The sequence below is a fragment of the Carassius gibelio genome, chromosome A11 (genome assembly GCF_023724105.1).
Source record: "Carassius gibelio isolate Cgi1373 ecotype wild population from Czech Republic chromosome A11, carGib1.2-hapl.c, whole genome shotgun sequence".
NCBI classification, from domain to species: domain Eukaryota; kingdom Metazoa; phylum Chordata; class Actinopteri; order Cypriniformes; family Cyprinidae; genus Carassius; species Carassius gibelio.
Genome location: NC_068381.1, coordinates 18,666,675 through 18,680,605, shown reverse-complemented (window position 1 = coordinate 18,680,605; position 13,931 = coordinate 18,666,675). Strand labels below are relative to the sequence as shown.

General features: G+C 36.9%; 1 long non-coding RNA gene across 1 annotated transcript; it reads right to left on the bottom strand.

Annotated features, from left to right (window-relative positions):
* Positions 1-2,397: 2,397 nt before the first annotated feature.
* Positions 2,398-5,030, bottom strand: LOC128022577 (uncharacterized). Its single transcript, XR_008185950.1, has 7 exons — positions 4,887-5,030; positions 4,162-4,300; positions 3,708-3,903; positions 3,492-3,536; positions 3,314-3,378; positions 3,023-3,095; positions 2,398-2,936 (listed from the first exon to the last, which is right to left on the bottom strand). It is a non-coding gene; the product is annotated as an uncharacterized LOC128022577 (long non-coding RNA).
* Between the last annotated feature and the right edge of the window lie 8,901 nt (positions 5,031-13,931).

Here is a 13,931-nt window from a genome sequence, read left to right as displayed (position 1 = left end):
ACAAAGACAGAAGTAAATCAGTTTCGATTTCTGCCTTTGGATTTTCTTTGAGCTCAAACATAACCACAAAAAAATAGTTGCCTCTGAGGCAGCTTTGCATTTCATGGTGTTAACAATATTCTGGTACTTACAGCTGAAGTTATTTACGTGGGATCAAGAAGACATACATGGTCTCCCGTGGCTTGAACTTCTTGTTTGGCTAACTAAGCATGTGGCTATGGATTACACCATAGTAAATTTTAGGTAAAAAGTTAAGGGTTATGTGAATAAAAAAAATATATTTAGATCTGCAATGCTATAGTCAATACAGAGACACAATTTGCAAATGTGAGAAGCCAAGAAAACAAGCAAGAAATTTAACTGCCACATTGTTGTCTTGGAAACGGGTGAATCAATGACACTTTCAGGAGAATCGACTGTCATTTCTGTTGGGTCACAGGACAAGAGATGTGTTGATGGATATTCTGTAGACCAGGCATATATTAACATGGAATAATATATATATTATTGGATTATAATATATAAGTATTGGAACAGTAAATATAATATTTCTCTGCTGTGGAGTCAAGACATTTGTAAATATGATTAAAAGATGAATATGCGGCAAAACTACAGAATGTCACATTTTATTATTAGGTCTTTCGACACATACATGTTTTACCAAGTAAAAAGGACAGCACTTTTAGAGTTCATCCCACTATTTGATGTGAGCGTAAGTATTGGAACCATTGAATTCAAGGCAGATGTAAAAGATAAAAAATTGAGCTGTACAATCTATTAAGACTGTGTCTGTGCCCTGAATAGTGAGGTCAAAATATACATTTATTGTAGGATCTCGAAAAAATCTTATCGTGATTAAACCAGAAAAATGTAACTTAAATGAACAAAAACTATTTTTTAAGTTTGGGCTCATAAATGTTAGATCACTCACACCCAAAGCAGTTATTGTAAATGATATGATCACAGATAATAGTTTTGATGTACTCTGCTTGACTGAAATCTGGCTAAAACTAAATGATTATATTGGTCTAAATGAGTCTACTAGACTGAACTACTGTTATAAGCAAGTCGGACTGGTTGTGGCAAAGGTGTTGCAACAATATATAGTGATATTCTCAATGTTACCCAGAAAACAGGATACAGGTTTAACTCTTTCGAAATACTTCTGCTTAATATTACACCGTCAGACATGCAAAATTAATCTATTGTGTCTCTTGCTCTGGCTACTGTGTATAGACCACCAGGGCCGTATACAGAATTCTTAAAAGAATTTGCAGATTTCCTCTCAGACCTTCTGGTTACAGTTGACCAAGTGCTTATCATGGGAGATTTTAATATTCACGTTGATAATACAATTGATGCATTAGGACTTGCGTTTACTGACATAATAAACTCTTTTGGAGTCAAGAAAAATGTCACTGGGCCCACTGCATGCATGCACTCAAACAGTACACTGACTGAACTGCTGTGAAGATGAACACCGAGCCGAGCCAGATAACGAACAATAGACTGACTCGTTCACGAGTGAAGAGCCATTTCTGTAAGACGTGTCCGATTCGTGAACCGAGGAGCTGATGATACTGCGCATGTGTGATTCAGCGTGAAGCAGACCGACACACAGCGCGCCTGAACTGAACTGATTCTTTTGGTGATTGATTCTGAACTGATTCTGTGCTAGTCTTATGAGCGCGGGTAAACCGAAGGCTTGAATCAAGGGCAATCATTGCAAATGACGCCATTACGTCGAGCACAAAAGAACCGGTGAACCATTTTCTTCAACCGGTTTTTTGATTCGAACTGTCCAAAAACCGATGCAAACGGTTCTTCACTCGTGAACCAGTCAGTCTTTGTTCGTTATCTGGCTCGGCTTGGTGTTCATCTTCACAGCAGTTCAGTCAGTGTACTGTTTGAGTACATGAATTACTCCGGGATATTGGTTTGTTTGAACTCAGAGGGAGTGTCAGCCACATTAAAAAAAGTTAACATCTTAAGTCATTTGTGGATTAATGCGTATTAGAGATGTGAATCATTTAAAACGATTCAGTTCGATTTGGTGAACTGAATGATTAGTTCGTGAACCGGATATCCAGACTGCTTTGATTTTAACTCTCTCTCACAACAGAGACGGAAGACAATGCTGAATAAAGTCGTTGTTTTTGCCATTTTTGGACCATATTTCTTTCATTTAAAAAAAAAAAAAACATTCCTGACTTTGGCAAATTTATATACTTCATTTTGTTTTAAGTATTTTTATTTTCCTTTTAATTATATACAAGAACAATTATGATCTACAGTACACACTAATAATTTTTATATGTGCATGGAAAAATAAAGTTGATCACCTCGCAAAAAAGAGCAACTACATTTGCATGATAGGATTGACGGTTCTCTATATAGACTAAGCTACACATACATAGGCTTAAGTCATTGGTTGCTTTGATAGATTATGTAAGTAACATGGCATTGACTTTTGGGCCTTTTTCCATCAACACAAATATATATAAAAATGTGTCCAAGTCCTACGGATGCATAAAGATCAATAAAAAGACATCCCTTGTTTCACTGGGTATTGTTATATTTATTTCACAAAACAATAATATTCAACAATTTAGAGTAAATAAATTATTATAAATTAAATAACTCCCAGAAACATGTTATTGAATTTCAGCCCCTGTTCATCAACACATTTTAATAAGAATGTTTCCATATCCTCGCTATTGTCAAAGACAAACAAACAGGCATCCCTTGCTTTCTCAGTCTCTCCTTTCAGGTAATCTTTGATTATATTAGACTGTTTTTCTTCGTTTATCTGGAGAAATTCAGGCTCTGTCACCTCTCCATGGAACAACTCACGGTGGCTCTGAACCCAGCACCATGCTACACCAATGTCCCTTATGTTCCTCTTCGAACTTCCTCTTCAGTTCCTCTTTGATCTTCTGTTGAAAGTACAAAATAAACTGTGTTTGTGGGTTAAATCTAAAATTACTGTAATTATTTTCACAAAAAAAAGAAAAGTTTTTACCTCATCACTGTCATCTTGACCCATCACAGTTTCCGTACTAGCTGGCTGTTTGGTGATGGTGGACTCTGACAACCTAAACACAGACTCAAAGGTTAGGTTAATGGACCATTTGTAGAGCATCTTTTTAGTATTTCCAACCACTCAAAGCATTCAACACATTTCTAAACATTCAACATTGTGGCCTCTCCAAAGTTGTGTTACTGCTTAACATTCTAGGAGGAAACATTTAGTGTGTCTGGGTAGTTTGAATGCAGAAGAATTCATTTCATTTCATTAACCAGTTGTGTGTACCTTGGATGTGACATGTTTTTCTAGAGCAAACGACACCATCACCTTCTGAGCTGAGGGATGTCATCCTAACAGATAAAACACAAAATAAAAAACTGAGAATGCATTTGAAAAAAAACTTCTGGAAAAAATAAATATATAAAAAAGGAGAACCTTCCAAAAGAAAATTTGAGGTCATCACCTGGCTTAAGTCACATGTCCAGTACAGGGCTATATAGAGTGCATACTGAAACAGACAACAAATACCATTGAGAAAATTCAAAATATTGAAATTTACTGACACCAATTTACTGTACCATACAGATAACACGACCGTATTCATCTAAATACTGCATGTAAACTAAACTAAACTTTTGCCATCACCATAACTGCTCAGAATCTGTAGTTCACAGCTTACCATCAGCATGAACAGAACACAATCCAGTCCCTCTCCCTGGGGTGGAATATTTTATAAAATATTTAAATATATAATTCGTTTTTTTGTTTTATACATAAAACTACAGAACAAGGACTGAAAAAAAAAATGATGATTGCATTCTTGTACCTTGGTTTTAATGATCATCCATGGGCCATTAATTTTAAGATAACGTAACCTGTAGGATTGTAGAAAAAATAAAAAATAAAAAAAAAAAATAACAAAAGTGTAGTGTGTACACAGCAAGTTACAAAACATACATAGATAAATAACAACAATATTCTCATCACTTTAGTGGTTCCCAAGAAACTACAGTTCATCTCGTTGTTCTTTGAGATTCACATACATATTTAGATTATACAACATACATATACATGCATATATGATTTAAAAACACAAAAAACAATCATTATCGAAAGACATGCTCTCACCATACCTCCATGCTCCACTGCATGACTTATGTGGTTCTCTAGGTGAACTTCTCTTCAGTGATGAAACTGCAGCAGGGACATTCAAACCCCCCATCATGGCAGAAACTGTTCTGCATCAGGTTTGGACTGCAGATGTGTAGGATACTGTAAAACATGATAAATATTATGGGTATTAATATAGAAGGATACAAAGATTTTCCACGAACAGAGACATAGTAAGACATAGTGAATCCTGTGGTTGCTCAAATAAGTTATTGTGCAAGAGTATATCATTAAATATATTCCATGTGTTTTGTGTGGGGCCAGTGGATTACATGTATGTGAGAGAGGTGAAGTGTGAATGTGTGTGTGTGTATGTGTGTGAGAGAGAGAGAAAGAGAGATCAGTATTATGTGTCAGGGATATAAAAAAAAACATGAAGGATAAATCAATGCACATGCGTTTTATCAGGATACAGTTAGTAGCATTATATACATTATTAAAGTAAACACAGCAGTGTTGGTAGCCTTATAACGTGCCTGTGTGAAGTCAGAATTGTGTCTTTGTAACTTTACTAAGGCTCATAACAAAACAGTTATCGTTGTGCTGTCGTTTCACTTCATGTCTAACAAAATATTCATTGATAATGTAACGTGTACATTTTACCATTTTAACTATTAACATTAAGCAGAGACATACAGTGAGTGTGACAAACACTTTTGGGCTAAGAACCAAATTTTTCATTACTTACAGCCATGGCAGATAACTTCTTCCTCTTCTGGGTAACTGGCAAATACAGAAAACAACAACTTCTTCTTTCTGGCGATCGCAAAACAATATTTCCTTCTTTTACCGATTAAAAACAACACAAACTTCTTCACTTCAGTCTCCTTGACGCTTCTTCCTGTTTGAAATTTAATGAGAACGTGACATAGATGGATATAGGCGCGGCTTAAGATGGCACATCCGGGTGGGCAGGGTTGGATGTGTGACGTCTTTGGATGTGGGTGTGGTTTCTGACGTCACGTTTGGATGTGGGCGGGGTTGGATGTCCACCGCAGGCTGCAGCGAGTCCTACTTGCTTTATCTGTGTAACGTTACACCCGGTCAAGCAGCCGCTGCCTGGATTTGAACATTTGTCTATTTTTGAATTACAGTACAAATGCGTGGCGTGGCCCAAAAGCAGAGAAAGACGCTTTTTCTACGCTTGTATCGTGACACCTTAATTCCACAAACAGACGTGCAGCAAAATCCAGATGACGGCAGGCTTGACCAGGTGTTTACCATACACAGTGGTGTTCACAGACGGCGGTTCAACTGACCGTGGTCGCGGAGCACGGTCAATGCAATAAATGATAATACCTGCAGACTTCAGGTCGAAGACCAACTAAAATATAAGCACCGTGAACCAAAGTGATATAACTATTTTAGCATTTGAGGCGCTGCAAAAACAGTGAATTAATGAGGGAAAAACTTGTGGTGTCGTATTACATTCGCGAAGCACATTCAAATTGACTAAAATGCAATAAATCGCAACATTATTAATTTACCATTACAAATAAAAAAGAAAAACTCACCTTCCTAGCATTCTTTGTGTTTCTCGGCACGAATTCGTGCAAGGTCTCCAGGCAGCTGCATTAACTCAAAATGGCGATGGCTTCGCTCTATGTTTCGCGCTCTCCGTGTATCGCCCCTCCCCCACCAAATAACTTACAGACACGAGTTAAATTAACATTTACCACCAGACAGAACTCAGAAGAAGTCAAGACAACACATTACTTTACGTTTAAATTTCAATAACGTATAAACATAAGTTCAATATCCAAAACTTAAAGTGACAATTTAAGTTAAAGAGGAAAAGTAAGTTCATATAACTTATTTGGGCTGTGATGTTTTACAGTGTATATATATATATATATATATATATATATATATATATATATATATATATAATTTTTTCCACATACTGTTTTATCATTTATCCTCTATACCATGCCTTTCTGAAATGCTAAGATTTTTACAAAGCTCATTGTTCTGAAATGCAAGGTGTATGCTGATTGGCCAGCTATCCAGTGCATTTTGATTGGCCGAATTCCTCAAGCCTGTGATGGAAATGTTACCATCCCTTACCATACTGTGATGACGTGTGTCCCGGTGCAATGAGACAAAACCAATAAAACCCATAACCAACGAGGCATTTGTTGCATACAGTGGAGAAATAATTGATTATAATACTGATTATAATGACTTATACTCTCTTTTTTACACGTTGCGTTGTGTATCGTGCTGCTTAAACATAAAAGCATGTCTAAATTTGTGATAGGAGAAATGACAAACAACAATCTCGACTCTACACTGCTAAAAACTCACATTTGAATAATCATTTGGGTTGAACTGTTCCGGAACAGTGTTGGAATACTGTTGGTTTGTAGGTGTGGTTGACTCTTAACTTTTGTAAAGAATATCTCTTTGGATTTGAGATTTTAGTATTTAGTATTTTACAACTTTACAAACATGCACCAAGAGCTTGTAACACTCCAAAGAGAAAGGGAAAATTTTAGTTGCATTGACTCCTTCAATAGCAAAATAATAAACATTATCAAGACCAACTATTAAAAAATTATTATAAATATACTGATTTCTATTTTTTCCCACAGACCTAGTGACATTTTACTTCGTTACTTTATAAGGCACTATTCTATTTTCTGTTAAAAAAGGAATGATTTGTGTTGTGAAAAACATTATAAAAATAACAAACTGTTCTGGCTATGTAGGGTGTATTATTTCCCATATTTTTACAAGTATTAGGGCTGGCAACCTTATTTTTCTTTCTTTTTTTTTTCTGAAATACACATTGCTTATTTAGTTTTACAACCATACAACTTACTAGCCCCAGAAATAGTGCAAGTTATTTTGGGACCTTTGATTGTTCATGCCTTTGCTGGGAAGGAAACTGAGATTGGACCTCTTTTAAGTGAATCCCTGCAATAAGATATGCCAGTTTCACTGTTTTTGTCAATGATCAAAACTCGGCATGCACATAATTAACACTTTTCTGTCTGCCACGGATGCTCTGCAAAAGAAGTGAAGAACACATGCTGCTTATCAATGGCAGTTTCAGCTGAGACAGGCAATAAAGAGAGCAAATTGTGAGAAATAGTCACAATTGAAAAATATTTACTCACAATGATGACTCTTTTTTTCTGACAATTGTGTGTTTATATCGTGCAATTCTGAGGAAAGTCAGAATTGCAAGAAAAAAGTACAAACAAAAAAAGAAATAAAAAGATAAAAAGTCACAATTACCTTTTTTTAAATATATCAGACAGGAACCACTCTGGCAAGTTTACTTGAGATTATTGAACACAATTTTCTTTGGCGGTATGGTTCCTTATGGGGGTTCTGGCTCCCAGAATAATTGAATAATTGACTGCATCAGCTGATCACAGCCTTTGCCTCCGCGGCCGGACTGAACTAACGCTTCGTTCGATTTGTTTTTTATTTAACGGCAGAAATGGCCTTCCATACTATTGATCCCTGCTAATATAGACAGCAATTACAGCTCACGCAGACACAAAATATGTGCTAGTTTGCAGTTGACATTGATATTTGCGGTGTGTTCAAGAGCAGCTTTTAACCCAGACACAAGCAGTCGGATGTAGTTGCTGCTTGTTCTTTATTGCACTTTGGTGTGTCACATCCAGCCGGATTTCATTCACACCAGTTGTAAACTGCACCTCAAATTAACATTTCAACAGAGCCTACATTTATGTATGTAGAGGATGCTTTTAGTTACAATGAATTCATGGTATAAATGTTATATTCCTTTTATCAGTTATTGGGAATCAAGTTACATCCTTTACTCTTAGAACACATGGTCCAGCAACTAGCTTTCACACCAATCTGTCCACCTGAACTTTGGCACCGGGTCTGAAATAAAGATATCTAACTGAAGACTTGTTTGAATGGGGTCAGTGGTCTCAAACTATTTGAGGTCTGTGGATATGAATACATTCCATTAGAGTGTTATATCATGGTGATTTGTAAATGGTAAGCATCAGATGCTGCCCTGAGGCCCTGATGTTTTCTCATTCAGTATGAATCAGCCACATACAGGCAAACTCTGATCATCACTAGTGTCTTGAGAAACTTACGACCAGGTTTGGCTATAGAGATGGTTCAGATGAGGTGGAAAACAATAAAAATAAAAATAGATGGGAAAAGGTGAAAAGAAATAAGAGTCTCAATCACTGCATGACACAACATTTCAGGTGATTCAAGGGACACATCACTGAATGTTTCTTTTTTTTTTTTTTTTTTTTAGAAAATTTCTATTGATGAAAAACTTTCTATGGGGGCATCCTCTAGATATTCACACATCCATTAAGCAACATTAACCTCCCACACAGAGCACTGATAGCTAATGACATCTGTGATTTTCAGCGAGACTCATTTCTAGCAGAGCACAGTGGTACCCGAACACCACCCCTGGATAACTCTATAATAGCAGGAATGATGAATTGCTCTCTTGCCTTGAAATGAAGATAATGGATTTTACCAATGTACTCTATTTGACAGTTATCTGAATATGACTTTGAAGTGAATGTACAAAATTTTAATACAAAAGAGACAATTTTTGGAAAAATGACTGGTCACGTTAGTTACTTAGTTGGCTAGCTGACTTATATGATTACATTTTTGAGCAGTTGTGCTAATTACAGAGTGCTGACATTGCAATGATGTGCGATTATTTTGGCCTGTTCCATAGGAAAGATGACCACCGGGAAATAATCTTGGTGATTTATTTGGCCGTGGCTCCTAAACGGTGGTCCTAAGTCATTCTGTAAGAGATGTTCAACGACAGCATTTTGTGACCAAAGATAGCCTGCGATAATTTTCTGGCAGCATCAGTTATTTAGGATAACCATCTCACAGTGTGTTTGCTACAACAACCTGCATCTACTGACTAGCCAATAAAAAAATTAAAAAACTCTTAAATAATGTATTGATCAAGTGTCATGTTGCCAAAACATAAATGCCATTGAGATGAAAAGAGCTAAAAGGAATACGGTATGTGGATTTCAATAAGTAAATTACTGTCCTCCTCTGCCTTTTTTTTCTCAGTACACATTAAAAATAAAAATAAAAACTCAATTGCCAAAGCACAAATTAGTTTGCTCTATTTGTTTACCACTTACACATGCTGATGTAATTGTAATCTTCTATATTAACTTGCATTGTAGCCTAAGATTCAATAGTTGTTATCGTTCAGTTTGCATAGTCAATACCCAAGTTTATTAGATCTATGTCACACAGTGTGATTTTTACAGATCCTTGCTCATGACATGATAGAAAAAATAAATAAATTGTGCTCACAATTTTCTAATTATTTCCCTCAATGTACTAAAACATGCACGATTACTATTTCATTCCTCCAGTTTGCTAATTTGTTCCCCTCGATTTGCTAAATAGTGCTCACAATTTATTAATTTGTTTTCTCGATTTATAAATCATGTGCACGATTTAGCAAATTGAGGGAACAAATAATCAAATTGTGCACACGATTTAGCCTACTATTATTTACTTTCCTGCATGCCATGTGTGAGGCTCTGTAGATTTTTAATGACATGCAAACGATAACTATTTAGTTCCTTCAGCGAGCTAATTTGTTCCCTCAATTTGCTAAATCATGCTCACAATTTACTAATTTGTTCTCTCGATTTATAGATTGTGTGTACAATTTAGCAAATTGAGGGAACAAAATAGCAAATCAGGCACATGATTTTATGCCTACTATTTTTTTTTTCTTTTCTGCATGCCATGTGTGGGGCTCCATAGATTTGTAATTATCTCATATGATTACTGAAATTTCTTGTGTTGCAACTCTTCCTTCTCGCCATCTGTGTTATTAAGATTTACAATTTTTCATTATCCAAAGAAAAACTCCATTATGAATGGCATGTATGTATTTATTTAGGTGATATTCAACTTTCAATTCACTTGGAAGTTCACTTGGAAACATATCAAATTATAAAAATAAAATCAGTGGTTGCGGAGTTTTATATTGTGGACACTAACTATCTCCACAACCCCCACACCACCAATGGCTCATTTCCACGGAGTGGTAAGGTTCGGTTCGGTGCAGTGCAATAATTTCCGTTTTCACTGTCAGAAGTTGTGAATGGTACCAAAATAGCGAACCATACTGTACAACTTTTTGGGTATACCCTACCATTGGGGTACCTAGCACAGCAAAGGGTACCAAAAGGGTGGAGCTAAACTCAATACAAAATGTTGATTGGCTAGCTAGAATCGTCACTTTTGTGTGATACAAGGGGATAGAACTTCTTCTTCACTCATTTCGCTTTGCTTTCCATGAGTGTTAGGCTTATTTATATTTTGCTAACACACAAAAATATATATGTATATATTAGGGGTGTAACCGTTCGGTACAAGGCTTTCGGTTCGGTACGCGCTACGCTTTATGTACCGAACGGTTCGTTGGACTAATTAATTATATTTGAAAAAAAAAAAGTGAAATATAATTATATGCGTTCAACAAGGTAGCCCAATAACCCAAACGACGTAACAGGCAGACATTTCCAACGGATTCAAACAGGGCAAAAGACATCACCGCGGCGATTGGTAGGCTTCATTTACGTTATAGCCGTGGATATGAGACCTTACTATTTACCATTCATTCTATCATCACCATTATAGCTTACAGGGAATCCAAAGTGCACCCAAACACCAGACCTGTTGGTTATTGGAGGATCTTCTTTTTCTGGTCTGTTAAACGCATTAGCCATTTTGCAACGAGCCTTCAGCACGTACTGAGTGATCGAGCGCCTATAGTGGAAAACGCAGGTTTTAAGAACATGCTTATTCCTTCACAAGCCCATTTCAGCCAGACCGCAATTCCTGCTTAGTTCCAAAAAACATAAGCCCTATAGGGAACCAATTGAGTAAAAACACACTCAATATAAAGAGTTATAGAGTTCCATATAAAAAGTTACATCTTTGTACTTGTTCATAACTACTACAACAATATAAATTTTTTTATAAGGAGCTGTTTTTGTTTTATACAGTATTCTGCTAAGAAAACACCATAGAGGATGTAATGTAAAAAAAAAAAAATACTTTGTTAGTTTTAATAAATAAAACATTTTTTTAAAAATCAAGGAAATTTATTTGCCAATTTTTTTCATTTTGCTGTATCTAAAACGTACCGAACTGTACCGAACCGAACCGAACCGAACCGTGACACCAGTGTATCATATTGAACCGAACCGTGAATTTGTGAACCGTTACACCCCTAGTATATAATATATATATGTGTATTTTATAATTGCATATTTTCACATTTTCAATATGCGTTCTTGTCTTTTCTTTTGGATTTGTGAAACGTCATTGCCCAGAGACCCGCGTCATTTTCTAAATATAATAGAGTTTAAAATAGAGTTTTTCAGGCGAGAATTTAATTGTTTAAAAGTTAAATCTGTTGTTAATTTATAAAGATAGTGCCTATTTAAACATTTGCTACGGAGATTATAGAACTCCAGGCCATCACCAGGTACTCAGTGCTCATGTATCCGCTTCCACTGAGAAAAGCCTTAGCTCGGCTAGTTCTTCTGACATTTGGCACCGGCTCTGATATTATATATATTTTATTTGTTCCTGATCATATCGTGTTGACTAAGCACAAAGTTACTGTATGTCTAACTTTATATATTTAATTTGAACTTTACCATAGTACAGCACTGCAGCATACATTTGAACTGTTTGCTTTTGTCTTTATTTCATCTTATACTTTGTACTTATACTTTTATAATGGCTATTTTTGTTCATTAAAACTTACATTTAACAAAAAGAGGCAAAGTTGTGCTCATCGTCGCTGTTCATCTTCGATCTCTACTTTCTGTCATACACCACGCCTACCAAGTAAGGGTACTATTGGTAGTGGAAAAGCAAGCCTGATCAGGGTTACTGTACCGAATCGTACTGTACTGAACTGTACTGTGCCGAACCGCTCAGTAGAAAGGAGTCATAAATGCAGCTCTTTACTGTCCCACACCCACACACATATCCTTTAGCAGCAGGTTAATGGAATCTTTGGAATTAAACAACTCTTGCTGAGACATTCTTCCTTCATCTCCCCTTCTGTCTCAATCAAGTAAGAGGTTGTGCATCTTAGACCTGACATGGATGGCTAACTGCGGTTTCTCTGTCAGCTAAAAACTCTGGCCCCCTGATGTTACCATTAAACAGCCTGTTTTTTGGTGACATGGAGGTGACAACTTTCAGTATTACTTCAGTCACTGAGCATTGGTCTTTGATCTCTCAGTAATCTGTTGCTGCCATTCAAGCTTGTGCCAAATATGCTAGCCTGCACCACAGAATCATTCGATTCGAGTTGTAACATTGCTATGGAAAATTGTTGCTTTAGTGAATAAAGCATGATTCAGTGTATGTATTTGTTTGCTACGACGGTGTATTAGTGCCACATAAAAACAAAACAAAACAACAACAACAAAAAAAAACAAAAATACACGGGTACTGTGTCTTGGCAATTGTTCCCGGGTCACTAGATTTTGCCCTTTTCACACTGCCATTGATTACCCAGAATATGTGCGTGTGTTCACACACAACCCTTAAAGGGCCCGTGAAGACATGTGACATCAGGATGTTACGTGTAATGTACGAGTTGAAAACGCTAGGCACGTTAACTTCCACTTAAGCTGGCGAACGATCTTAGCGTCAGCCTGGAAAGTGAGGAACTAACTGATCTCTGCTTCATTACAGTTTGCACTTTTTTTTTTTTTTTTGCGAATGCTGATCTGCCTTCAAAACACCAAGTAAAAGAGTCACGCAATAACATGCGCCATCACTTCGACACACCCTTTACAGCATTAGTTCTGGCTTTTGTTCACACAGAGCTCATTCCGGGACTGAACACTGCAATGTTACTAGGTCCCCAACCCTGGATCGATCCTGGAATCAATCCTGGGACGTGTTTGCATTCACACAGAAGGTGATCCAGCAATGTTCTGGGTCCAATGTGCAGTGTGAAAGCGATACTAGATTCAAGTCACAATATTTTAAGAATAAAGCTGAAATACTTCGAGAATTAAGTCAAAATATTACGAGACTAAACTCTAAATGTTTCGAAAATGATGTCGAAATATTACAAAAATAAAGTAGAAATGTTTTGAGAATAAAGTCAAAATGTTTTGAGAATAAAGTTGAAATGATTAGAGAATAAAGTCATATTACTACGAGAATAAAGTCGAAATATTTCAAGAATAAAGTCGAAATGTTTTGAGAATTTATCGCAGAAATTAAAAAGTTATAATACTTCAAAATTAGGCCTTTATTGCACATGCAAATGTCACACCTGACAGACTTGCGAAAGCTGTCCACAGGCGGGAGAGTCCTTCCGCATTGGCGTTGGCGGTTCCAGCTCGATGTCGCACGTCGAAGTGGAAGTCCTGGAGCGCCAGGAACCACCGGTGTCACCCGGGCATTGGTATCTTTAGCCCGGGCCATCCATTGCAAAGGGGCGTGATCCTTGATGAGGGTGAATTTCCGTCCCAGGAGATAATACTTCAGCTCCAGGACTGCCCACTTGAAGGCCAGCGCCTCCTTCTCCACCGCCGCGTACCTTTGTTCCGTTGTGGACAGCTTTCGGCTGATGTAGACCACCGGGTGTTCCTCACCATCTTGTATTTGGGATAGCACGGCTCCCAACCCGGTGTCGGATGCGTTCGTCTGCAACAAGAAGGGACAGTTAAAGTTA